Source organism: Dysidea avara, chromosome 4 (genome assembly GCF_963678975.1).
Source record: "Dysidea avara chromosome 4, odDysAvar1.4, whole genome shotgun sequence".
Taxonomy (NCBI): Eukaryota; Metazoa; Porifera; class Demospongiae; order Dictyoceratida; family Dysideidae; genus Dysidea; species Dysidea avara.
The window spans coordinates 30,696,986-30,721,251 of NC_089275.1; the positions used below are offsets into that span (position 1 = coordinate 30,696,986).

The 24,266-nt window shown below is 38.0% G+C and overlaps 1 protein-coding gene and 1 long non-coding RNA gene across 2 annotated transcripts in view; both read left to right on the forward strand.

Moving 5' to 3' along the window:
* Positions 1-24,266, forward strand: part of LOC136254635 (fasciclin-2-like) — a 372,927-nt gene that overhangs the window by 161,346 nt on the left and 187,315 nt on the right. The window lies entirely within an intron of this gene.
* Positions 2,464-5,519, forward strand: LOC136254655 (uncharacterized). The gene is made up of 3 exons (XR_010700639.1): positions 2,464-3,353; positions 4,630-4,701; positions 5,216-5,519. It is a non-coding gene; the product is annotated as an uncharacterized lncRNA (long non-coding RNA).

The following is a 24,266-nucleotide window of genomic DNA, read 5'->3' on the forward strand; positions in this document are numbered from 1 at the left end:
TGGTCATCGGATTCCTACCAATGTTGGTACGGAGATCCGCCTTAATGAGCCCTTTAACTGTGCCAAATTTCAGCCCAATCCGAGCACGCATTCGTGTTTTATGGCGAATTTTGCGAAGTGTGCGAAATGAAGATGATGAAGAAGAAAAAAACGAAGAAATTAAAACGAAATTTTGTTCGCTCGTATCTCAGAAATGGCTGGAGCGTTTTCTTCAAATTTGGTATGTAGACTACCCTAACTGGGCGAGAAGTCTCCAGCAAATTTGGTTCCAATCGGATAAGGGATCACAGAGCTACATAGGTGTGAAAATTGCGTTTTCTTTCTTCCTGTTAATATACTCACGGTGTGGCGCGCTGGCTTCTTGGGCCTCACGACACACTATCGTGTGTCTTGATCTTTCTTCCTGTTAAGGCCACTCCAATTGGTAATTATGTTTCTGGTCCACCGCCCGCATCAAGGTTTGCAAAATGGTTAATTTCAGAAATACAACAACACGCATGCGCATATATCACGTGATTACGTGGCATGGCTTCTTTCTTCGTGAATTGTATCCGTTTCAATCATCTCTATTTCGTTTTATCATTGTTTCTCTGTAGTTGGTAAGTATTTATAGTACAGGTATTTGTACATGTTATATGTTGTAGCTATAAAACACTGTTGTTGCTTTTTCTAGTTCAATGACTTTGGTGAATTGTACAGTTATAAACCGGGGTACCAGCAGAATCATTCTGCCTTGGACCGTACTGCCTTTAGAACCTCCAGGGTATACCGTTTTGGGGTTTTACGAAGATAAGCTGCAAGCAGAAGTGATAATGAAGTGTGATGAAGGACCAAGTGGAAGCCAAGAACAAATAATTACACTTGCTAGTGTTTTCATTGGAAAGTCCAAAGAGTTCATGGATTTAATAGAGGTATCAGTAATCTTGGATAGGGCTGTACAAATGTTGGTGCGTATCTGAAGTATTGTGTGATGTTGGCACCATCCACGCCAGTGCCAGCTAAGAATGCATTTGCAATAATGATGCACAGTCAAAGGCTATTGCAGCAAAAATCAAAATTGCCTAATAAAAAGCCACGTCACACTAAAAAGGATGAACTATTCAATGACCTTGTTGATTACTTAGACCACAACAATCTCTATTTTACCTCTGAGGCTAATACGTTAGGTGTTAACTTAGTAAGAACGCTGTGTGATCTTTTGTGGTACATTGACGGACACCATGACACAATAAAGTTGCAACAGTGTCCCATTCCAGAAGTTTTTTCCAAATTTATTGGTTACAATATACCAGAAAAATCAAAACATAGAAAAAGAACAATAACAAATATGTCGTCAGATTATTTAAAACCACTTGTTAGTTCTTTATTTTCAATACTACAAACAAGTTACTGGAAAAAAGAGCTGTGGAAAAAGTTTCATCATGATGTTGAAGAGCTTACTGGGTCCATGCATCAGTATACTGACTACCTTGAAAAGCAGAATAAAAAAGCTGCTTTGAGGCATTCATCAAGTGTACCTGTAAGAATAATCCCATCCAAAAACAGCTTATAGCTGTAAAAAAAGTGCGCGTTTAAGTAAAGCAGAGTTAACTGCGACAAAAAGTAATGATATCATAATGCGGCCATGTGCGAGGTGTGCAAGTTGTAATATTAGCTAATCAGATAATACAATGTTATTGTTAAAGTGTTAATGAGAACTATGTGATGCTGCTAGTTTTGAAGTGTGTGAGCATCTTCATAAATGCCACATAAATTTAATTCTCAATAAAGCAATGTGTATAGATTCTCTGATAGTAATAAATAGTTTGAGTTTGGCCACCTTTCCTTTGTTCGTAGCATTGCTGTATACAGGAAAGGCGGCCAAACTCAAACTATTTATTACTATCAGAGAATCTATACACATTGCTTTATTGAGAATTAAATTTATGTGGCATTTATGAAGATGCTCACACACTTCAAAACTAGCAGCATCACATAGTTCTCATTAACACTTTAACAATAACATTGTATTATCTGATTAGCTAATATTACAACTTGCACACCTCGCACATGGCCGCATTATGATATCATTACTTTTTGTCGCAGTTAACTCTGCTTTACTTGGACGCGCACTTTTTTTACAGCTATAAGCTGTTTTTGGATGGGATTTCAATACTTTTTGTTAGAATAAGCAATGCACTGTTGATAACAGTAGGTGAGTCAGTAGTTTCCATGGTTTTGACAGAAACCCCAGATTACAGTGACAGAATATTAAAATATAACTGTAATTTTAGTGGCCAGGGCCGCCCACATTGGGGGTAACTGGGGTATTTTTCCCCCTACCACAGCCTGAAAGGGGCCACTTGAATACCTGTTTAAAGAAAGATCGATATACTCTAATAGAGCAGTCAGGATCTAGACCCTTCCTTGCCCCTGGGCCCCTCTTTAACTCTTTTCCCTGGGCCCTCTAATTTCTTTGGACGGCCCTGTTAGTGGCATGCAACTGCAGTCAACTAACACCCATTTTAACTAGTAAACCCTTAACAACACTTTGCCTTTCATCTTGTACTGCATTGAAACGATCAAGATACTCTATTAGAGCAGTCACAAAACAGCTGTAACACAGCCATAGGCGGCGGAAAGGGGGGGGGGGGGGCTTAGCCCCCCCTCAGAATGATATCACACCGAAATTATCTTTCTTGGAGTGGGGCTGAAAACCGTGATAAAGATCGAGATACTCTAATAGAGCAGTCACTCTAATAAAGTATTCAGTGTGTAGCGAGCTATGTAAGGATTTTTATGTAGTTTATCAGCTAGAAATGGTAGCTGGTGAGGTGGAAGCTCTTGTCAGTTGGTTGCGACCTTTTTTTTTTTTTTTTTTTTTTTTTTTTTGGTCTCACCTTACTAAACTATAGAAATAAGTCTGGGTCAGCCCAGCCCCCCTCATATCAACTACTTGCTCCACCGCTGAACACAGCAATCAATATTTAGCATAGTTACAACTTCTGCTTAGCATCGGATTGTATAGTTTAAATTACTAGCTACTTACAGACTTTACAATATAAAAATATGGCACTTGTAGAAATGTGACTGTTTTATTAGAGTATCTCGATCTACTTCAAGCATTGACTAATTCAAGTGAAGAAGCTACGCCCCTGCCAAGAGATCTTGTGAAATGAAATGAGAATAGTAAAGAAAAGGCAAGTATGTACAGAGACAATAGAGGGGCGCGTAATTATGTCCTGTTGTAAATAAACGCCTTTAAAATTTATATTACTACTAAATAAACGCACCAGAATAGGCTTGTGTGGCTGTTGTCTCCAAGGTTGTCTCATTATTTGTCTTTTCGTGTTGAAGGGATTTAGTCGCAATTGGTGAGTTTAACTATACATGTATTTGTGTTGTAAAACTTAATTGTAAAAAGGCGATTAGCACATATCATGATAAACATGTATTTGTCACAGTAGAGTCTCTCACGAAGTCACGATTATTATGAGACATTGGACCAGGGTAAAAAATTTACTGCTATATTTAGAGGTTGTAGCGTTTGTATATCTTAGTATCTTAATAAATAATCCCCCATGATCACTAATCACTAATAGTACAGTGAAAACTGGTCATTATTCAGGCCGTAGGGACAAAATTTTCTAACCTTGCCTTTTAAAGAGGTGGCTGCATTATGCGGCCTTAAAAAAAGGTAAGAAGCATGCTGTTCTAACTGGCTATAGAGATGGATTTAGTGTATGACAGCGTATGAGACAGTGAGTGCTGGCAGCAAGGGGGCAGCCAATCTGTTAGAGCACCAAAAGCACTGCTTCAGACATAGGCAGTTGACTGTCAGCCCCAAGTGTAAAAAGTTTCACTGTTGGTCCTTATAAGCTCCTGATGAAGAAAGTGATGAAGTCATTATCCATAGGATATATTTTTCAGAGTATCCATTTCAGTTCTACAATATAGTAGCCAAGCATAAGATGAACATAACACAGCATTCCAGTAGTTTAGTGGTGACCACAACACTGCCTGAGTTAAACTGTGGTGAGATTTGAGACTACCAGAAGTCCTGGAATGTCTTCAACACATGAAATACCAAATATCTAATGCCTGGCTTTCATCCACAGTGGACCTGTCTTGGTGGCCACTTGTACAGAAGGGAAACAGCTAGTTGCCACACCCCTTAATTATCAATTTGTAAAATCGTTAGCAAAATTGTGTGTGCGAGCAAGTGCGATGTGGCAGTGCCGTGTATATGGTTGCTGCCTAGCAGTGACACATCACGAGTATTGAAGTCACAATGCGTTACTGTATCATCCATCTAAATACAATCTCTGAATGTGTCATTTTGTGTAGAGAGCAATCTTCCACAAGAAGTGACCTGCAGGTTTCAGTGTATATTGTTAACCATTAATATTGTTCACAATATTGTGAACTATATGTACAGTGAAACCTCACTTAGTGGCCACCTCTTTAATAAGACCACCTCATTATATTGGCCACCTCTAGTAGGTCCCAAATATAGCTAAGCATTACTTATGACCTCATTAATAAGGCCACCTTGTTATTCAGGCCAAATTTTTTGGTCCCACAGCCTGCCATATTAATGAGGTTTCATTGTACTTATGTGAATTTTTATTTTTCGTAACTTTTCTTCAGGTTTACTGATGGGCACTATGAAGCATTGTTGACTGGTACGTGTATAATGTGGTGACTTGAAATGCTAAAACAGTACGTAGCGTGTCTTGTATGTACATGTAATGTGTTGTAATGTGTCCACACATCCACACATCTTAGAAATAAATGTAATTGTATTCTCTATAAATAGTCAGTTCCATTGTGCCACTGGGTCATAAGTTGGTTGAGTATGGATCATCCAGGGCACTTGAGTCACATTTTGTCCTGGCCAAGTGGATCTCATCCACTGACAGAATATACAGGATCAGATCACGTGTATAAATTACGGTGGAACTTGTTTATTGCCACCTTCACTCATTCAGCAGGTAACAGTGTATAAATTCTCAATTGGAATTGGCTTTTCAAGAGTGGTTGTCTTTCTATACTAGTGGCCATTAAGATAGGTTGTACTGATAGAGTGTACATACTAGAGATGCAACAATATCCTCCACTTAGTGTCGTTTGATAGTGATGCAATGGAGACTATGTATTATTGCATTTAAATACTATACTATTATATTGCAACTCTAGCACGTATTTATAACAGGAATGTTTGTTAACCGTTTAGACATACTGGAGCCACACCCACTCATCTGGATTCTACAAATGGAGTCATACCAACTTGTTGTCATCATACTCACTCGTTACTCCCATTGTGTTTGGATGAATATACATGCCGTCATGTGAGACTTGCTACCATGGCGGGCCACTGGAAAACATTTGCATAGCAGTTATATTACAGTCATTATTGTACAATTCTTACATTATTGTTGTGAAAAGTGTTTGGTATTCATGTGTCTCCTCTGTATGTTGTAATTACATGTGTAATTTTGTGTGGGGGTGCTATAAAATGCAATAATGCATGGTGACAATTGTATTAGGCGATTTTGCACACTTCCTTTTAAGCTAGCTACATGTGCTAATTACTCACAGCTTGTGTCAACAACTGGTAACCGCAGTTGTACTCTTGTGTCATTCTTTAAGCCGCGCCCTTAGAGGACAAATTATGTGGGGGCGACTAATTTCAAAACGAAGGATGGTATGCAGCACCATAGATTAGCTATATCTATGGACTATAATCTATGGCAGCACACTTCTTGGTGGCTATATGTACTGATTAATTACATAGAGCGCCAGTTCATCAATACCCAGAGACCGCAGTTGTGCTCTGCGTCATTCTTTAAATTCCGAGTAAAATTCTTAGAGAGCAAATGACGTGGGGGCGACTAAATTCAAATTTCAAACTAGCCATTCTCGAAAACAAATGTTTCAATCTGAACGAAACTTTCAGAACAGTTTAAAGACACATTGCCCTACATGCCAAGCGAGTATTGCGGAAAACAACAATCTGGGATTTGTATTTGGCCTCTAGGTCGACTGAGGACGACTGAAACTTCGTTTGGTGCTGAAATCACGACTGTAGGGTAATCATGTATGGTGAAATCAATGATGTGAATCTTGAGGTGATTGAGTGAATACTGAAGCGATAACAGGGCGATCAATGTTCGGAATGCACAAAGGAACGCAAGGCATACACCTGCGGTTGCGTCTAACCGCATGCAATTAAAAGAAAAATGAAACGTCCCCTTTCATGTCGGCAATCTCGATCACGAAACAATCGGCATGGATTTGCTTCACTGCTTGTGTGGTAGTTACTAGTGACACGATGAGTTCAACTCCAGAGTTTCAGAGGGATAGCGTAAGTGACGGGTGGATTACAGGAAGGCCAAATTTGAGAACGTTCGTTCTTGTAAAATCCTCACGTAGTGGTCGCGTCATTTATTGTCTGCGGCGCGCGTTTCTGCTTTACTGGCCGCGCGACTCACTACCGTGAGTCTTGATGGGAGATGCAGTTTCAGTTAAATACATCAAATCTACTACGTTATTACTTCCATTGTTAAAAAACCTTGATACCAAACTTTGTACCATGGGAGATTATGAGTATTTGTTTCTAAACGACTTCCTTGACACAGATTCAAAAAAGAGGTATGATTATTTGCAATTGTTAGGCAATAATGGCCTTCATTATCCAATTGTAATGTGTACATATTCACCTGGAAACAATAAGGGAAACCTACATTTTATTTGGCGAGTACCAAATGTAGAAAAAACAGAAGACGCCTTTGGCAGTAGTCAACCAGTCATTGAGTCCATTCGACCAAATTTTCCAGTGTTTCATACCCGAGCTATGCGAAAAGAGTTGTACTCAAAGTTTGGCAGAGTTGCCCCTTCTGTGAAACCATCAGTACTTAGACATTTTATCATGAATTAACGGGCGACTCTTCAGCAGTCAATTGCCTCAATGAAGCAGAGGTAGATGCTAGAGTAACGGAATTACTTTTTATGGAGCCTGATGATCCTTAAACTATTGTTGACTTACGTGAAGTTAAACATCCTGAGCAAAAGACAAAATATGAATATTTTTGGAAAGAAGCTAAAAGGTTTTTAGATGAAGGGATAGGTGCTGCAGTTGATGATCACAGACACTTGCAAATTACTCATTTGTCAACTGCTATATCCATACGAGATTTCAAAGAACAAGTACAAGCTAGATGCCCAGAAGGGACTGCAGTACCATGCGAAGAGTGGTTACGTTTACAATTTTGGCCTACAAACCCCAAATATAAGACTGCAATGCATTATACAGGTCAGCTGAAAGTTCGCTTTATGATACAAGCAAGGCAATTTAGAAAAACCCATCCAGATGAGCATTATGCAGTCGCACTGTTCAGATATTTTCGTGAATTTGCCATTAAATTTAAATCAGTTACTACAATGGCATGCTTAGATGATAAACACAAAATAAAAATAGGGGAACCTGGGTTTCCAGTCGCAGCAACCGAAAGGGGGAGAAGAGTACTTGTCAAAGTAGGAGCAAGCTTTGATGTAGGTGACCACAATTTTACGAGATTTGGTATTATACCAAGTGTGGTTCTCATCAATAATATACCTGATGAGTTTTCTGGTTCTTGGTACCGAGGACAAGTTAATGTATCGCTGAAAGAATGTGCATTTGAGCCTTCCTCTCCTATGCATCATGCAACAGAACTATTGTGCATTTTGGATAGTCAAGTAGAAAACAAACATATTTTACTAGTGTATACGGATGGTGGGCCAGATCATCGAGTAACTTATTTATCAGTGCAGGTAGCTCTAATTTCATTATTTTTAAAGTTTGACTTAGACTTTGTTTGTGCTGCTCGCACTGCTCCATGCCATTCTTGGCGAAATCCAGTGGAGCATATTATGTCCACTCTTAACTTGGGTTTACAATGTGTAGGACTCATGAGAGGGAAGTTGGATGACCATTTTGAGGATGAAGTCAAAAAGTGTAATAATCTAAAACAGTTACGAGATACAGCTTAAAAAATACCAGGTTTTTCCAAAGATGTGATTGATAGTATTTCACATACCAGAGTTTTTTAAACACAAATTATGGAAAGACTACAGCTAAAAGATGAAAAAATAAAAGTTGTTAGTGCAGCAAGTGATGACGAAATTGAATTAATGTGGTCATATTTACATACTATTGATGACAGTTTGTCATCTGGCGTAACATTGCAGAAAGAAGCCTTGGACAAAAAGCCTCAACTTAAAGCATTTATAGACCACTGCTGCAGGACACGGAAGTATTTGTTTCAAATTAAAAAATGTGGATCCATTTCATGCTGTATTTGCAAGCCTCCAAAATTGCCCACAGAAATATTTCAATCTATCAACTTCATACCAGACCCAGTACCTGGAGAAGGTCACTATAGGTGCTTTTCTGATGTATATGGAACAGATACTAGTGAGGAACATTGCCCTAGCTTGAAAAAGCCGAATAAACGTAGGAAAACATTGCCATTTGCATCAAACTTAACTCATGTAAGGAATGTTGATATGATGCTGCAGTGTGAGGAATGTGACAGCTGGAGATTGCTCTATTCTCAACATAAGCTTCAAAGAGCCCAATGTTTACAGCTTGAAAGAGCTTTAAAAGATTACACTTTTACATGTGGTGCATCAATGAGTGATCTCGAGTTACCAGAGGGACTTAATGTTTATGCAAGAGATATAGCTTGTGGTGAACCAATTGAAAAATTGTATTATGCTGCAAAGTATCCACCAATTTGTGTATACTGTGCAAAAGATATTGAATGGAATGAAACGGAATATTATCCCCAATGTGCTGACTGTAAACAACCCAAAATTCAAAAATCATGATGTACTCATATTGTACTGTTGTATCCTACGAGTTATTATTAAGTTTTGTATCTATGAAGTCACTTACACCTGTACCTAATATTTTACACAACATTATAATGGTGAAATGTTTATTGTAGTATACTATAGCTACTTCTTCATAATTTTGTTGCTTTGTTGCTGAATTCCGCCCGCCCACATCTAAAATTTAATCTTAAGGGACCAGAAACATAAATACCAATTGGAGTGGCCTAATATACTCACGGTGTGGCGCGCCGGCTTCTTGGGCCGCACGACACACTATCGTGTGTCTTGATCTAATCCAAAACAGCCAAGCTGTAAAAAAAGTGTGCGGCCCTCAAAAAGGCTATGGTGAAAAAAGATGTGAAATCCAAGGTGCCGGCCAAGAAATAGCTGTGATGGTAGGTTAATGGTAAAAATTTTAATAACGACAATTCAGGTGAATTACTGTGCTGCTTGGTCTTGGCACAAAATTCACCTGAATTGTCGTTATTAAAATTTTTACCATTAACCTACCATCACAGCCATTTCTTGGCCGCCACCTTGGATTTCACATCTTTTTTCCCTTTTTGAGGGCCGCACACTTTTTTTACAGCTTGGCTGTTTTGGATTAGATTTCACTTCTTTTTGTATTTGTATACCCCAAAGCCGGCCTATGGCCAGCTTTGGGGCTTTTTAAACCTATTATTTTTCTTTTCTACAAGAAGAAGAAAAGATGAAGCAAATGAATACTTTAAATATTTCTGATTTTATCAATAAATGTACAAATTATATATATATATATATATATATATATATATATATAATACATATATTTATTACAGAACTCAACATGGTGGTTTCTTTGTAACTGAACACTCTACAACTAGACTTCTTCTAGCTGCTCTCTCTACAGGGTGAATTATTTGTAAATCGTCTGAACGATCTACAAGGTAACTTCTTCTAGCTGATCTCTCTACAGGGTGATTTGTTTGTAGTTAAACTGTCTACAAGGTAACTTTTTCTAGCTGATCTTTCTAAATGGTGATTTGTTTGCAGCTGAACTCTCTACGAGGTAACTTCTTTTAGCTGATCTCTCTACAGATCACTGTTTCTAGCTGAGCTCTCTACAGGGTAAATTGTTTCTAGCTGAACTCTCTAAAGGGTGGTTTGTTTGCAGCTAAACTCTATACATGGTGGTTTCTTTGTAACTGAACTCTCTACAAGGTGACTTCTTCTAGCTGATCTCTCTACAGGGTGATTTGTTTGTAGCTGAACTCTCTACAAGGTAACTTCTTCTAGCTGATCTCTCTACAGTATCACTTGTTTGTAGCTGAATTCTGTACAGGTGATTTGTTTGCAGCTGAACTCTCTACATGATGGTTTCTTTGTAGCTGAACTCTCTACAAGGTAACTTCTTCTAGCTGATCTCTCTACAGGGTGATTTGTTTGTAGCTGAACTATCTACAAGGTAACTTCTTCTACCTGATCTCTCTACAGGGTGATTTGTTTGCAGCTGAACTATCTACAAGGTAACTTCTTCTAGCTGATCTCTCTACAGGGTGATTTGTTTGTAGTTGAACTATCTACAAGGTAATTTCTTCTAGCTGATCTCTGTACAGGGTGATTTGTTTGTAGCTGAATTCTGTATAGGTGATTTGTTTGCAGCTAAGCTGTTTACAAAATAGTTTCTTTGTAGCTGAATTTTCTACAAGGTAACTGCTTCTAGCTGATGTCTCTACAAGGTCACTAGTTTGTAGCTGAATTTTCTACATGGTGATTTCTTTGTAACTGAACTCTCTACAATGTAACTTCTTCTAGCTGATCTTTCTACAGGGTGATTTGTTTGTAGCTGAACTCTCTACAAGAAAACTTCTTCTAACTGATCTCTGAACAGGGTGAATTGTTTGTAGCTAAACTATCTACAAGGTAACTTCTACTAGTTGATGTCTCTACAAGGTCACTAGTTTGTAGCTGAACTCTCTACATGGTGGTTTCTTTGCAACTGAACTCTCTACAACGTGACTTCTTCTAGCTGATCTTTCTACAGGGTAATTAGTTTGTAGCGGAATTTTTTACAGGGTGATTTGTTTGCAGCTGAACTCTCTACATGCTGATTTTTTTATAGCTGAACTCTCTACAACGTTACTTCTTCTAGCTGATCTTTCTACAGGGTGATTTGTTTGTAGCTGAACTATCTACAAGATAACTTCTTCTACCTGATCTTTCTACAGGGTGATTGTTTGTAGCTGAACTATCTACAAGGTAACTTCTCCTAGCTGATGTCTTTACAAGGTCACTAGTTTGTAGCTGAACTTTCTACATGGTGGTTTCTTTGTAACTGAACTCTCTACAAGGTGACTTCTTCTAGCTGATCTTTCTACAGGGTGGTTTGCTTGTAGCTGAACTCTCTACAAGAAAACTTCTTCTAACTGAGCTCTGTACAGGGTGAATTGTTTGTAGCTGAACTATCTACAAGGTAATTTCTTCTAGCTGATATCTCTACAGGGTGATTTGTTTGTAGCTGAATTCTGTACAGGTGATTTGTTTGCAGCTGGACTCTTTACAGAATGGTTTCTTTGTAGCTGAGCTCTCTACAAGGTAACTTCTTCTAGCTGATCTCTCTACAGTGCGATTTGTTTGTAGCTGAACTCTCTACATGGTGGTTTCTTTGTAGCTGAACTCTCTACAGGGTGATTTGTTTGTAGCTGAACTATCTATAAGGTAACTTCTTCTAGCTGATCTCTCTACAGGGTGATTTGTTTGTAGCTGAACTATCTACAAGATAACTTCTTCTAGCTGATCTCTCTACAGGGTGATTTGTTTGTAGCTGAATTCTGTATAGGTGATTTGTTTGCAGCTGAGCTCTTTACAGAATGGTTTCTTTGTAGCTGAATTTTCTACAAGGTAACTTCTTCTAGCTGATGTCTCTACAGGGTCACTAGTTTGTAGCTGAATTCTCTACATGGTGGTTTCTTTGTAACCGAACTCTCTACAAGGTGACTTCTTCTAGCTGATCTTTCTACAGGGTGATTTGTTTGTAGCTGAGTAAACTTCTTTTAGCTGATCTCTCTACATGGAGATTTGTTTGTATCTGAACTCTATAAGGTGATTTCTTGTAGCTGAACTATCTCTTTCCATAGTTGAACTCCCTACAAGGTAACTTCTTCTAGCTGATCTTTGTACAGGGTGAATTTTTCTAGCTGATCTCTCTACAGGGTTACTTGTTTCTAGCTGATCTCTATACAGGTTACTTGTTTCTAATTTTCTTCAGGGTGACTGCTCTATTAGGGTGACTGCTCTATTAGAGTATCTCGATCTTGCACTTGCTACCAGCGTTGAAACCGGGTCGGGTCAACCGGGTCACATTTTCTCCGGGTCATCCGGGTCTGACCCGGTTTACAAATTATCCGGGTCTGACCCGGATTGGATCACGTGAGAAACGAAATTGATCGTTTGACGACGTGGAACTTATAAACGCTAGTCGCGTAGCTCTTTCGTGAGCCACGCCCACTTATAGCGTTACAAACATACGCTCAGCCACGCCCATTTATTAGTAAGTACAGTCTGTAGCATGAAACTGTGTCCGTTTCTGTCTGCAAGCTTACGTTGGGCCACGCCCACTAATCGATTAATATATGAGTTGTATATAGTCTAGGTCTAGTCTTGCAGCAGGATAAGTACTTTTGTGAGCCACACCCATTTTAATATATTGGGAAATTGCAATACTAAGTATGTACGAAGCCACACCCAATTGCTGTCTGTAAACTTACAGTAGCTACGTGGAACCAAACCCACTGGCTGATTTTAAATTATAAACTTACCGGCTTAGTTATCACATAACTACTCGTTTACTCAACACGAATCGAACGCTCAAAACGTAGTCTCGCGCCTGAGTCGCTCGAGAATACCCGAAACATAGCTCTTATCGCGCGCCTCGGCTTATTTTAATCCGGGTCAGTGGGTCATCCGGGTCAGCAGTAGTGACCCGGTTTCAACGCTGCTTGCTACACCAAGTTGGGTTTCGTGTTATAACTCTGTGGCTTTAAGTGTGATTCTTCTACACCATTGAAGAGCCTTTCTAAGATGATTACTCCATCTGTACAGTGATTTTCAAAGCATTACCCCAAGCGGTTTTTCTGGTAGGTGTGACAAGCAGTGGTTTTTTTAATTGTTAATCTCGATTGCATAATTGTTACACACTGTTGGTTTTTTCATCGTATCTTCGCTCGATTTCTTTCAAACCACAAAAGGTTTGAAGTTCAATAGTTAACCTATTCACTCACCGATTTTCAGCTTCTTCCCATACGTGGTTTACCCTGTAGGTGTGACAACATATTGGTGTTATTTTTCGTGAATAATCGCTCATAACTCTTTGCCTGTTTATCGTATTCTAGCCAAAGTTGGTACCAAGATGCGCCTTTATACCCCCCTTCTGTGTGCCAAATTTCAAGGCAATCGGATATGGAGTTAGCGTTTTATAGCAGTTTTTGTAAGTGTGAGACAAGAGGAAGAAAAATAAGAAAAAAAACAAAACAAAGAAACTAAGCCAATTTTGAAGTCGGATATCTCGGAAACGCTTGAAGCGATTTCGCTCATATTTTGAATGTGGAATGCTGAAGTTAGAGGGCATGTTCACAGCAAAAATCGGCTTGTTTCATCAAGGCAGCACAGAGCTACGGAGGTGCAAAAATTGCGTTTTCTTTCTTCCTGTCAATATACTTACGGGTGTTGCGTGCCGGCTTCTTGGGCCGCACGACACACTACTGTGTGTCTTGATAAGTATGGCATTATTGTTCTCCTATCAATAGATGACTGTAATCCTAACCCTTGTATGAATAATGGAACTTGTACAGATGGAGTTAACTCTTTCAGATGTAATTGTGTGGATGGCTTTACTGGATTGGATTGTACAACTAACATAGATGATTGTGATCCTAATCCTTGTATGAATAATGGAACTTGTACAGATGGAGTTAACTCTTTCACATGCAATTGTGTGGAGGGTTTTAATGGAGAGAATTGTATAGATGATTGTGATCCTAATCCTTGTATGAATAATGGAACTTGTACAGATGGAGTTAACTCTTTCACATGCAATTGTGTGGATGGTTTTACTGGAGAGAATTGTACAGCTAACATAGATGATTGTGATCCTAATCCTTGTATGAATAATGGAACTTGTACAGATGGAGTTAATTCTTTCACATGTAATTGTGTGGATGGCTTTACTGGAGAGAACTGTACAACTAACATAGATGATTGTGATCCTAATCCTTGTATGAATAATGGAACTTGTATAGATGGAGTTAATTCTTTCTTGTGCAATTGTGTGGATGGTTTTACTGGACAGAATTGTACAACTAACATAAATGATTGTGATCCTAATCCCTGTATGAATAATGAAACTTGTACTGATGGAGTTAATTCTTTCACATGCAATTGTGTGGATTGTTTTACTGGAGAGAATTGTACAACTAACATAGATGATTGTGACCCTAATCCTTGTATGAATAATGGAACTTGTACAGATGGAGTTAACTCTTTCACGTGTAATTGTATGGATGGTTTTACTGGAGAGAATTGTACAACTAACATAGATGATTGTGACCCTAATCCTTGTATGAATAATGGAACTTGTACAGATGGAGTTAACTCTTTCACGTGTAATTGTATGGATGGTTTTACTGGAGAGAACTGTACAACTAACATAGATGATTGTGATCCTAATCCTTGTATGAATAATGGAACTTGTACAGATGGAGTTAACTCTTTCACATGCAATTGTGTGGATGGTTTTACTGGAGAGAATTGTACAGCTAACATAGATGATTGTGATCCTAATCCTTGTATGAATAATGGAACTTGTACAGATGGAGTTAATTCTTTCACATGTAATTGTGTGGATGGCTTTACTGGAGAGAACTGTACAACTAACATAGATGATTGTGATCCTAATCCTTGTATGAATAATGGAACTTGTACAGATGGAGTTAACTCTTTCACATGCAATTGTGTGGATGGTTTTACTGGAGAGAATTGTACAGCTAACATAGATGATTGTGATCCTTATCCTTGTATGAATAATGGAACTTGTACAGATGGAGTTAATTCTTTCACATGTAATTGTGTGGATGGCTTTACTGGAGAGAACTGTACAACTAACATAGATGATTGTGATCCTAATCCTTGTATGAATAATGGAACTTGTACAGATGGAGTTAACTCTTTCACATGCAATTGTGTGGATGGTTTTACTGGAGAGAATTGTACAGCTAACATAGATGATTGTGATCCTAATCCTTGTATGAATAATGGAACTTGTACAGATGGAGTTAATTCTTTCACATGTAATTGCGTGGATGGCTTTACTGGAGAGAACTGTACAACTAACATAGATGATTGTGATCCTAATCCTTGTATGAATAATGGAACTTGTACAGATGGAGTCAACAATTTCATCTGTAATTGTGTGGATGGTTTTACTAGAGATCGGTGTGAAAAAAGTATGTTTAAAAGGTCATTGTAGTTAATTTTTGCTATTGTGACTGATTTTTCTGCTATGTTTATTTATGACTGGATCTGCGAAAACTGGCCTTATCGCCAAGATAGGAAGTTTGATTACTTCACACAAACACAAAGCTTTATAAATGCACTATCAAATTTCACTGTCACAGTCAACCAGGTCTGCTTTTGCTAGCTGCTTGTTTCAAGCACAGTGGTGAGCCGTATGAGTGGTCTGGGGTCTTGATTAGGGTTGGGCGATATACTGGTATGATGGTATATTACAGCTGGCAATAACCAATACCGCCTTGTTTTTGAAAAACCGCCATACCAGTTTAAACGGTTATTGCAATATCATAGCGGGAATACAGCTGCAACTACACACTTACACGTGTTAACAACGCCATATTGTACTTGTCAATCAGTATTACAGCCTCCTTGTACTAGCAAACAAGCCTAACCCATGCACTACTACACAAAACAGCACACTAATTATTAGAATACATGCAAGGAGAGGAATGTGTACTGGATACAGCACTTCTGTGATTGTGGGATAAAAATTCTGGCTTAACATTAGTAAGCCTTAGTAAATTATCTGCTAGCTATATACATAGATAGAAACTAGCTATCTCTCCTTCAAAATTTATATGCACTCCATGCTCTATAAGTTTTTCCAAACTCTTAGCTAGCTGGTAAACAAATTTCACCCATGCATTATACTGTGTAAACAGTTTTTAGTGTAGCTACTTGATATAGTTCATTTCAATACCGTGATTTTTGCAATAATCGTGATAATAAGCTCCACAATAACCGTGGGAGGAAATTTTCAATATCACCCAACCCTAGTCTTGGTGGAGCCCTGGCCAACCAGGAGATGGCTGTGTGTGGTTGTACAGCTCCGTGGTATTGGACAATGACCCCCTGTGCTGTAAATTTCCTTTTATTTTAGCCAGTTTGTAGCCCTGAATGGCCAATGACTTGACCTAATTCATCCCAAAACATCCCTCTTCAATTTTTAAACAACATCTTGCCTGCTTTGCAGGCCCCCCACCTCCAACCCCTTTTGGAGCTCACCTGATACAGCCAAACTCAGTTTAAAAAAATATCTAAAATAGTGGGAAACTTAGAGGTTAACTACTTCTTCAGTGGATGACCTGGAAGGTAATAAATTGTTGTAAAATGCGTGAAAGTTTGGTGTGCGTTGCTACCACCATTGGCAAGCTACAATACTCTGAATAGTTATAACCAGCATTTTTCGATACTTTTAAATGGGAGATAAGACTAGTTTTCCCAGAGACAGTCACATTTAACAAACACAAGGAAAAATAGAGAAATTTACAACCTAGTAGGTATCATTGCAATCACTTGAAGTTGAGAAGCACTGAAGTTGAAAACAAGAAAAGAAAAAAAATTGGAAAGAAAAATAATAAAAAAAACTTAAAATTAGACTAAAAAGATGAATCCTGAAGGTACTTTTGGGATCAATTAAACCTAACCAGTTCTGCCTAGGCACTGCGAAGGGTAGATGAACTCTCTACTGGGTAGTTCTTTCTAGCTGAACTCGCTACATAGTGACTTGTTTGTAGCTGAATTCTCTACAGAGTGACTTGCTGTAGCTGAACTCTCTACGGGGTGACTTGTTTATAGCGAACTCTCTTCAGTGTGACTTATAATGTTCTGAATCTCTCCAGTGATATATTTGTAGCTGAACTCTCTACAGTGTGACATGCTTGTCGCTGAATTGTCTATAGATTAACTGTTTGTAGCTGAACTCCCTACAGAATAACTTGCAATGTAATATAATTCTGTAATGGAGTAAGTTATAAAGGTAGCTGAATGTTCTATTAGGGTGACTGTTCTATTAGAGTATCTCAATCTCGCATTTGCTACACCTAGTTGGCTTTCGACTCACAACTGTTACTCAGTGGTTTGTAATCTGATTCTTCTCTACTACTGCAAGGACTTTCTATGAAGATTATTCCAGCTACATACTGATTTTCAGCTCATTGCTCTATAGTGATTTGCCTGGTAGGCGTGAAAACTAATAGTTTTTTCATTCATAAAAATCGATCGCATAATTGTGACACTGGTTGGATTTTGTGTCATATTTCAATGGTCTTTATCTGGATTCCTTTCAAACCACAAAATGGCACACCTACAATAGTTACTCCATATACATAGCAATTTTCAGCTTATTCCTTCAAGGGCTTTACCCTGTGGGCATGACAGACCTTCGACCTTATTTTACATGAATAATGGGTCATAACTCCATGCATGTGGTCATAACTCCATGCATGTTCATCAGATTCCTTCCAAACGTGGTACTGAGATTTTCTGTTATGTGCCCTTAAGTGTGCTAAATTTCATCCCGATTGGAGCACACATTCGTGTTTTATGGCAGATTTTGCAACATATGCAAAATGAAAAAGAAAAGAAAACAAAGAAATTAAAATGAAATTTTAAACGCTTGTACTGTATCTCAGAAATGTCTGGAGTGATTTTCTTTAAATTTGGTATGTAGACTCCCTACCTGGCCGGCAGTTCTGTAGCAAGTTTGGTTCCAACCAGATAAGGGATCACAGAGCTACATAGGTATGAAAATCGCATTTTCTTTCTTCGTATTAATACACTCATGGTGTGGCGTGCCAGCTTCTTGGGAAGCACGACACACTATTGTGTGTCTTGATTTAAATGTACAAAGTTATAATCTTTAACATCTTTGCAGCCATTCATGGCTGCCATGCAACTTTTTCACCCAGGCTTTAAAGGCTGCACCTTTTTATGCACCTTGGCTGTTTTGCATTGATTTTACTTCACTTCTTGTTGTGTTTTAAATATCCAAAGCCGACCATAAACTGACTTTGAGGTTTGGCGTTTATACAAACTTCTTCTTATCTACAGATATACAATGATGATGATCATATAAGACAAAGCAGTGCTCTACTAGTGTAGAAAAACACATACCAATCTGATACCAAAGGATATATGCAATAACCAATCTAATCCAAAACAGCCAAGCTGTAAAAAAATAGTGCGGCCCTCAAAAAGGCTATGGTGGAAAAGGATGTGAAATCCAAGGTAGCGGCCAAGAAATGGCTGTGATGGTAGATTAATGGTAAAAAATTTTAATAACGACAATTCAAGTGAATTTTGGTGCCGCTTGGTCTTGGCACAAAATTCTCCTGAATTGTCGTTATTAAATTTTTTACCATTAACCTACCATCACAGCCATTTCTTGGCCGCCACTTTGGACTTCACATCTTTTTCACCATAGCCTTTTTGAGGGCCGTACTCTTTTTTTACAGCTTGGCTGTTTTAAATTAGATTTCACTTCTTTTTGTATTTGTAATATGGCCGGCTTTGGGGCTTTTTAACCTATCTTATTTTCTTTACCACAGGAAGAAGAAAAGATGAAGCAGATGTTAAATACTTTAAATATTTCTGATTTATCAGTAAAATTGTACAAATTATATATATATAATGCATATATAGAACTCTACATGGTGATTTCTTTGATACAGCCAAACTCGGTTTAAAAAAACTATCTAAAATGGTGGGAAACTTAGAGGTTGACTACTTCTTCAGTGGATGACCTGGAAGGTAATAAATACTTTAAATATTTCTGATTTATCAGTAAAATTGTACAAATTATATATATATATAATGTATATATAGAACTCTACATAGTGATTTCTTTGTAACTGAACACTCTACAAGGTGACTTCTACTAGCTGATCTCTGTACAGGGTGAACTGTTTGTAGCTGAACTATCTATCTACAAGGTAACTTCTTCTAGCTGATCTCTCTACAGGATGATTTGTTTGCAGCTGAACTCTTTACCTGATGGTTTCTTGGTAGCTGAACTCTCTACAAGATGACTTCTTCTAGCTGAACTCTCTACAAGATGACTTCTTCTAGCTGAACTCTCTACAAGGCGATTTGTTTGCAGCTGAACTCTATACATGATGGTTTCTTTGTAACTGAACTCTCTACAATGTGACTTCTTCTAGCTGATCTCTCTACAGGGTTATTTGTTTGTAGCTGAACTCTATGCATGGTGGTTTCTTTGTAACTGAACTCTCTACAATGTGACTTCTTCTAGCTGATCTCTCTACAGGGTGATTTGTTTATAGCTGAACTCTCTACAAGGTAACTTCTTCTAGCTGATCTGTCTACATTTGTAGCTGAACTCTCTACAGGTGATTTGTTTGCAGCTGAACTCTCTACATGATGGTTTTTGTAGCTGAACTCTCTACAAGGTAACTTCTTGTAGCTGATCTCTCTACAGGGTGATTTGTTTGTAGCTGAATTCTCTGCAAGGTGATTTGTTTGTAGCTGAACTCTCTACATGGTGGTTTTGCTGTAGCTGAACTCTCTACAAGGTGACTTCTTCTAGCTGAACTCTCTACAGGATGATATTTTCGTAACTGAACTCTCAACAGGTGATTTGTTTGCAGCTGAACTCTCTACATTGTGGTTTCTTTGTAGCCGAACTCTCCACAAGGTAATTTCTTCTAGCTGATCTCTGTACAGGGCGAACTGTTTGTAGCTGAAATCTCTACAAGGTAACTTCTTCTAGCTGAACTCTCTACAGGGTGATTTGTTTGTAGCTGATCTCTATACAGGTTACTTGTTTCTAGCTGATCTCTTGAATTATCTTCAGCTTGACTGCTCTATTAGAGTATCTCGATCTCACACTTGCTACACCAAGTTGGATTTCGTGTTATAACTCCCTGGCTTTAAGTCTGATTCTTCTACACCATTGAAGATCCTTTCTAAGTTGATTACTCCATCTGTACAGCGATTTTCAAGCATTACCTCAAGCAGTTTATCTGGTAGGCCTGGCAAGTAGTCATTTTTTTATTAGCTAATCTCGATTACATAATTGTTACGCACTGTTGGTTTTTTCGTTGTATCTTCCTGGTTTTTAACACGATTTCTTTCAAACCACAAAAGGTTTGAGGTTCAATAGTTAGCCTATTCACCCACCAATTTTCAGCTTCTTTCCGTAAGTTGTAGGCGTGATAACATATTGGTGTTATTTTTCGTGAATAACCACTAATAACTGTTTGTCTGTTTATCGTATTCCAGCCAAAGTTGGTACTGAGATGTGCCTTTGTACCCCCCTTCTGTGTGCCAATTTTCAAGGCAATCGAATGTGGCGTTCACGTTTTATAGAAGTTTTTGCAAGTGTGCGTAAAGAGGAAAAAAATAAGAAGAAAAAATGAAGAAACTAAGCCAATCTTTGAAGTCGCATATCTCAGGAATACTTGAAGAGATTTCGCTCAAATTTGGTATTTGGAGTACTGAAGTTGGAGGGAGTATCCACAGCAAAATGCATCTTTTTTCATCAAGGCAGCACAGAGCTACGGAGGTGCAAAAATTGCGTTTTCGTTCTTCCTGTCAATATACTCATGGGTGTTGCGCGCCAGATTCTTGGGCCGCACGACACACCATCATGTGTCTTGATCATGGGTGTTGCACGCCAGCTTCTTTGGCCAAGTAATATTGATAATTGGTTTATAATTTTGTGCATGGCTATGGCTATAAATTATAGTGCTTGTATTTAGGTTTTAGAACATAGTAAATTCCATCCAAGGTAGGTATGCATGATTATACTATGGATTTTTCTTATGCAGTGACTGTTCTATTAGAGTATCTTGATGTTTCATGCATAACATGATACGTTGTAGTTGCTCAAATTTTATCAATCTAAAATTGTAAGTCATCATTCACTGAACAAACCTGCAAGCCTACTCATTTGTATTTCTAAATTGATTTTAGGGACAATTAAAACTTGTAATTGCTTGTTATGAAAAGAGTTCATTATGTGTTTATATGTTTGTATAATATAAGAACTTTGTACACCTATGTATAGTTACTTTGATTTTTGTCACAGATTTGACTCTCACAACATCATTTTCATCAGTCATTCTACTGGAAGGAGACACAATTACCTTATCATGTACTCCATCTATAATAGAAATTGTCGTGTTGTGGACATACAATGGAAAAAACATTACACAAAGAGAGAACATATTGTTCACTCCACCTGGTCTCAGTCATGTCCTAAATATAACAAATGTAGGAATAACTAATAGTGGTATTTACAATTGTCATGCTGCTGTTCATGATGGTAAACCAGTTGATCAGAATATTACTGTATCTGTCATTGGAGGTACAGTGTATATATCAGGAGCTTATGAGCTGCCGATGGCAGCGAAGGAGCATGAAACTTACACTGCTTGCCAGGTTCCATCACAATCCAAATCAATCTCCAATTAGTTTCCATATAAGGAAAGTGAAATCTCATTATTTGAAGCCATATACGAAATTGCACGTGACCAGTGACACATGGCGATGGTAAAGTTGGCTGAGTTTTCCTTGAGATCTTTCTCTTCTTCGGTGGTGGCGAACTCATCTCTACTTCATGTGGCTGGAGCATCATTTGTGCGTGACATAAGCAAACACAGTGATGTAATTTGGATTGTCGTGAAACTCAGTTTCATGCTCCTTCGCCGCCTTCAGCAGCTCATAAGCTCCTGTATATACATATAAATGGATACTATATAACTTCATTGTTATCTGTGTGTCAAAATGTATCATAAAGTACACACTTCAGGTACTTGCCGAATACAGAACTTAGGAGTTAAAGTTCTCTTTAAATAAAGTACACAACTACAGTTACACATGTACATGAGTGAGGGTAGATTTAGGTGGCATACCAGGCCAAGATGCAGCCAAGATGAAGGTGGTAACTCTGTCAGGGAAAAACGTTCTCTAATCACTGTCTAGGTTTATTCATATCCAATATTGTTATTGCATTTGACAGGATGTATATGTCAATATGAGTAACAATGCATGTGTGGATCGTATTGCAGTGGTTGTATTATTAAAGTTATATTGACTGTTCTACTAAAGTATCTTGATTGCTTATTTAATTTTTTATGAAACTACCTGGCTAAGAAGAAGAGATATGTTGGGAGATTCCCTCTAAATCTGTCTTAATGAAGCTAGCATTAAATAAAAATATAGATTTGGTGTTTTATTATAATGTCATCCAGAATTCAATATTTGACTTCTAGTTATCATGCGTGTACCTTAAGAGTTTAATTGAAACTGGAGAGGAGAGGGGATTTGCCTCAAATGTCCCATGCTGGATCAGTCATTGAGTATTCATAGTAGGTTAATATGGCCGGCTGCATTCCTGACTCCAACTGCTTATTGAATCATCACTGTTCTTTTTTATATTTGGAAATGTTCACCACATTAAAGCATTACAGTTTTAACGTTAAAACCCTTTGTAACTTTTAGCAGTTGCAATAGTTATTATAGCAAGTACAAATATACATCAATTCAATGATAAATTTAATACCTATTTTTTGTATCTTTTAACAGAGTAGGGGCATCTAGTAGATACTAAGTTGTAAAAGTTCTTGTCAGCTTTCATTTTAGCCTTCCAATGTTGTCATGTATTGTTATTAATTTTATAAGACTGTGTTTTGGGTTGAGTCTTGGAAAGTGAAGGTGGTATAAATACTGTATGCATGCTAACATTGTACAGTACTACAACATGATAAAAGAAACATGTCCATAATAAGTTACCTGTTTCATTATTAGCATGTGATGAAGATTTTGCTGGAGGGTTGTTGTGGAGCAAAACTAGACACAGTACAACAACCACTCAATCTTGTGCACAGTTGCATCCAAACTTTCGTTCTGGTGTCACCATTGAGAGAAAATGTCTAAATAATGGAAGGTGGTCATCAGTTGATCTGAGTAGCTGTACTATGTTCACAGGATCCAACCCTGTTGTTATGGTGTCCTTTACAGTAAATACTGGCAGCAATAACACAAATGCTACAACAATTGCAAATCAGGTAAGTGAACATAAATTTCTTTACAATATATTGTATGCAGAAATTTGATTTTAGAATACTTTATTAGAAGATCAGTTACATAATATACATGACTTGTTTAATGTAGTTTATGTATGCACTTAGACTCTATTTAGGTTGTTTTGGGTGGGCAATAAATCTCATATACTCCACCTTGTTTTCTAATATACTCCACGCCTTCAGCCACAATATAACATATGCTCAAAATCTAGGTTTATCCAATCGCTATGCATTGTTCATGTGCAGTGATTTAATGAGCGATATTGTTTTGTCACGTGAGGACGCATAGTTGCCATGGCGCTAGTATTATCACAAGAAAACTAGTCGCTTTTGCAGAGCCTACAGCAGAAACAGCCCTGGATGAGGTATGTAATCTGAATGTAATGTGAAATAGAGTCTAAAGCAGTTATACGGGTGCAATGTGGAGTCTATGAAATTTATAAACCCTCAGGCCCTTAGTAGCACCCTCATTTCGCTCGTGCACTACAGCCTGGGCCTTTGGGTTTATAAATTTCATAGACTCCACATTGTGCCCGTATAGCTATTATATATCATACAATACAGTAGCACTGGAGTTTTGAGCTTTCTTGCCATTCAAACTAATCCAATAACATCCTATTAAACAGTATCTAATCCAAAACAGCCAAGCTGTAAAAAAAGAGTGCGGCCCTCAAAAAGGCTATGGTGAAAAAAGATGTGATATCCAAAGTGGCGGCCAAGAAATGGCTGTGATGGTAGATTAATGGTAAAACTTTTAATAACGACAATTCAGGTGAATTTTGGTGCTGCTTGGTCTTGGCACAAAATTCACCTGTATTGTCATTATTAAAATTTTTACTGTTAACCTACCATCACAGCCATTTCTTGGCCACCACCTTGGATTTCACATCTTTTATCACCGTAGCCTTTTTGAGGGCCGCACTCTTTTTTTACAGCTTGGCTGTTTTGGATTAGATTTCACTTCTTTTTGTATTTGTATACCCCAAAGCTGGCCTATGGCTGGCTTTGGGACTGTTTAAACATATATTTTTT